This window comes from Mus pahari, chromosome 3, assembly GCF_900095145.1.
Source record: "Mus pahari chromosome 3, PAHARI_EIJ_v1.1, whole genome shotgun sequence".
Taxonomy (NCBI): domain Eukaryota; kingdom Metazoa; phylum Chordata; class Mammalia; order Rodentia; family Muridae; genus Mus; species Mus pahari.
Window position 1 is genome coordinate 39,911,679 of NC_034592.1, and position 4,801 is coordinate 39,916,479.

Consider the following 4,801-nt stretch of genomic DNA (forward strand, 5'->3'; position numbering starts at 1 on the left):
TAGCCCTGGCTGTCCTGGAACTCACTTTGTAGACCAGGCTGGCCTCAAACTCAGAAATCTGTCTGCCTTTGCCTCCCGAGTGCTGGGATTAAAGGCATGTGCCACCATGCCTGGCTGAGGTGTGTTTCTTGTGTGCAGCAAAATGTTGGATCTTGTTTGTGCATCCAGTCTGTTAGCTTATGTCTTTTTATAAGTGAATTGAGTCCACTAATATTGAATTAAAGATATTAAAGACAGATGATTGTTGGCTCCTGTTTTGTTTGTTTTTGTAGGTGGCTTTATGTGCTTGTGGTTCTCTCCTTTTGGCTTTGTTGTAAGATGCTTAATATCTTGTCTTTTCTTTGTGTAGGTGAGTTTTCCTTCTAGGATCCTCTGTAGGGCTGGATTGGTAGATAGATACTGTTTGAATTTGGTTTTGCCCTAGGATATTTTGATTTCACCATTTATGTTGTTTGAGAGTTTTGTTGGGTATAGTAGCCTTGGCTGGCATTTGTTTTCTCTTAGAGTCTGCATGAACTCTGACCAGGCTCTTCTGGCTTTCATAATCTCTGTTGACAAGTCTGGTGTGTAATTCTAATAGATCTACCTTTGTATGTTACTTGGACCTTTTCTCTTGCAGCTTTTAATATTCTTTCTTTCTTTCTTTTTTAATATTGTTTCTTTGTGCATTTAGTGTTTTGATTATTGTGTGACAAGAGAAATTTCTTTTCTGGTCCCATTTATTTGGTGTTATATAGGTTTCTTGTACCTTTATAGCCATCCTTTTCTTTAGGTTGGGGGAGTTTTATTCTATTATTTTGTTGAATTCATTTTCAGGTCCTTTCATCTGGGAATCTTTGTTCTCCTATATTCCAATTATTCTTAGATATGGTCTTTTGAATTTTCTTTGACAGTTATGTCAATCTCTTCTGTGGTATCTTGTATACCTGAGATTCTCTCTTCTATCTCCTGTATTCTGTTGGTGACACATCTGTAATTCCTGACCTCCTTCCTAGGTTTTCCATGTCCAGGTTTGCCTCCATTTGTGTTTTCTTTATTGTTTCTACTCCCACTTTTAGGTCTTGGACTGCTTTATGCAATTATTTTACCTGTTTGATTTTATTTTCCTAAGGGCTTCTACCTGTTTATCTTTGTTTTCCTGTATTTCTTTCAGTGAGTTATTTGTATTCTCCTTAAAGAACTCTGTTATCTTCATGAAATAGGATTTTAGGTCAGCTTCCTGATTTTCAGGTGTGTTGGTGTATTCAGGGCTTGCTGTGGTAGGAGAACTGGGTTCTGATGATGCCCATATATATTTGCTTCTGTTGCTTATGGTCTTGTGCTTGCCTCTTGACATCTGGTTATCCCTGGTGTTTGCTGGTCTGGGTGACTCTGTCTGGAGTCTGTCTTTTTTGCTTCAGGTGTCCTGGTAGGCCTTCCTGCCCTGACTGTAGCAGACCTCCTGTGGGGCCTTCCTACTGGGGGGGGGGTGTCTTCCGAGGGACAGGGAAGCTACTGATCTGTTGCCCTGGCTGCAGTAGATCTCCTGGGAGGCCTTCAGACAGTTGGGTCTTCAGAGGAGCAGTTAAGCTGTTGTCCTGTGTGAAACTGTTCTCCAGGGGTGCCTATAGACTGTGGTTTCTGTTTTTTTTGTGTGTGTTCAGCAGAATTCCCAGGAGACTTTCAGTCTGTTGGATCAGTTGTCCTGCATGCCACAGAGCCCCCAGGAGATCTTCAGAGTGTGGTGTTACCCTGTGTACAGATGAACTCCTGGGATGCCCTCAAGCTGTGGTGTCTTCAGGGGAGCAGACATGCTGATGATCAGTTGCTCAGTTTTCCTGTGTGCAGTGGATCTTCTGGGATGCCTCAGCATATGGTGTCTTCAGGGGAGCAGACTAGCTAGCAATCTGTCCCAGCAGAAAGGACCAGGTGGGAGGGGAGTGGTATTTGGTGGGTGGATGTTTTAGGGGGTTATGGGCTCACAGTGACAGCTGTGGGAACTCGGGAGGGTTCTTATCAAATGTTCTAAATGCTGCAGATCTTCTGGGATGCCTCAGGATGTGGTATCTCTAGGGGAGTAGACTGCTAGCAGACTGTCCCAACAGAAAAGACTAGGAGGAAGGGCACGCACAAACATATCTTAGGTGAAAAATTTTCATCTGTTTTGACAATGCTCCCTCCCTCCAAGAACCAAAGACTATCTAACAAAACCCAACGGCAGGCATGGGAAGTGTGTTTGGTCAGACTTCCACAACATTTTCTCTAGAGGTGGAAGGCAAGAACACATCCTGTACTTCACATACAAAGCTTATAGGGCCCTGGGCTGGAACTGACCTGAAAGCCTCCTTCCTGAAGACTAGTTTGTATGATATCAGAAAGTGCCATGCAAGCTTCCAAGGGAGAGAAGCTTCCAACTGTCCTAGCGCTTGCTATGACACCTATAAACCACAGTGACCAGAATGGTATGGTAACCCTCATGGTGCAGTAGTAGCACACACACACCTTGGTGGTAACTCTCTAATTGGACTTAAGACCCGTTAACCAAGAGGGAAATCATGCCTGGTACTGGAAATCTAGCCAACTCCCCACAACTAATGACATTATGGATCTTGGGAGTAGCGTGTACAAAGTTTATTGTTTAAAATCAAGAATGAAGTATTCATCATGTTTTACCTCTGCATTACTTCTCTTTCACTTTTTTGTGTCTTTTTGTATTTGTGCACATATATTCACATGTACATGTATGTACAGGTACATGTGTATAGGTGTGTACATGTATGTGGACATCAAAATATAATGTTGGGTATTTTTTCAAACACTATTCACCTTATTTTAAAACTTTCATTAATTTATTTAATGTGTGTGAATGCTTGCCTGCATGTGTGTATGCACTATACATGGGTTCCTGGTACCAACAGAGGTTAAAAGAGATTGTTAGCTCCCTGTAACTGGAGTTAGAGATGCTTTTGAGCCACCATGGGGGTGATGGGAACTGAACCCAGGTTGTTTGCAAGACCAACAAATGTTTTTAAACATGGATTCATCTCTGTAGCCATCCCCACTTACGCTTTAATTTTAATTTTTTGGCTTTTGAGATTGTTTTTTAATTATAACATTTCTCCCTTCCTTTTCCTACCTCTGAACTCTCTCATATATTCCTTCCTGTTCTCCTTTAAATTTGTGGCCTCTTTTTTCATAAATTTTTATTAAATACAATTAACAAATGTGTGTGTATGTCCATACATAGATGTTTCCTAGTAAAATTTCCTGACTCCATATAATGTTATTGGTATGTACATTTTCTGGGCCAACCACTTGGCACAGGACAATGAATTGGTGTGCTCTTTCCTAGGGTAACCTGTCCCCTGATTACTATAGTTCTTTGTCTAGGGTTGAGGCCTCATGGGTCCTCATCAGTTTGGCTTATTCCTGTTCAACTCAAATTTGGGTAGTCATATTTCTACCTTATTTTTTGAGACAAAGTCTCTAACTAAGACTGGAGCTTGCTGCCGGGCGTGGTGGCGCACGCCTTTAATCCTAGCACTCGGGAGGCAGAGGCAGGCAGATTTCTGAGTTTGAGGCCAGCCTGGTCTACAAAGTGAGTTCCAGGACAGCTAGGGCTACACAGAGAAACCCTGTCTCGAAAAACCAAAAGAAAAAAAAAGAGCCAAGACTGGAGCTTGCTGATATGGCTACACTGGCTGGCCTGTAAGCCCTAGGGATCTTCTCGTCTCTATCTCCCAAGTACTGGGATAACAAAAATGCAAGATCTTCTATGTGGTTACTGAGAATCAAATTCAGGTTCTCATGACTGGCCACCAAGCATTTTACTGACTGACCCATCTCTTCAGCACCACGAACCTAGAGAAAACTTATTATGACATTTTTCACCTGGACTCTTTTCTTTTTTCTTTTCTTTTCTTTTCTTTTCTTTTCTTTTCTTTTCTTTTCTTTTCTTTTCTTCTCTTTTCTTCTCTTCATTTCTCTTCTCTTTTCTTTCTCTTATAAACAATATAAATAAAAAGCATCATGTGTTATTCAGATTTACCACAATGACTTAGCTTCCTAGAGTCCTTTAGGGCCCCTTCTTTTTGTACGCAATATCTAGAGGCTTAACCATACTAAGTACTTATTAAATGTTTGTGACATTTATTAAAAATGTAATATCTCTTGTCTTCTTGCTCCTGCTCTGTCTTTTTGTCCCTTAACCTCTCTCTCCCCCATTCCCCATTCCTCTCCCCCCTCTCCCTCCATACGCTCATGGCCAGCCTCTTCTCTCTCTCCCTCTCCCTCTTCCTCTTCCCTCTCCCTCTTCCCTCTCTCTCTCTTTCCCTCCCTCTCTCTGCCTTTCTCTGTCTTCTACTACCTGCTCAACTACCCTCCCCATGCCCTGAATGAACTCTATTCTATACTAAAAAAAACCCCACACATATAATATGTATGTAGAATTACAGTCATAAGATAGATTTAAAAAAATAAATTGGGAAGAAATGGCTTCATATTAGGTGTACCTTATACAAATGAGGGGCTATAATAATACTTATTATGAATACGCTAAACATTTCCTACACTAGTATAAATATCTATTTATACAATGATTATAATTCTTTCAAAATATAGAAAGGTAAAAGTAAAGTGTGGGGGGTGGTGAGATGGCTCAGCAGGTAAGAGCACTGACTGCTCTTATGAAGGTCCTGAGTTCAAATCCTAGAAACCACATGGTGGCTCACAACCACTCGTAATGAGATCTGATGCCCTCTTCTGGCGTGTCTGAAGACAGCTACAGTGTACCTATGTATAATAATAAATAAATCTTAGAAAA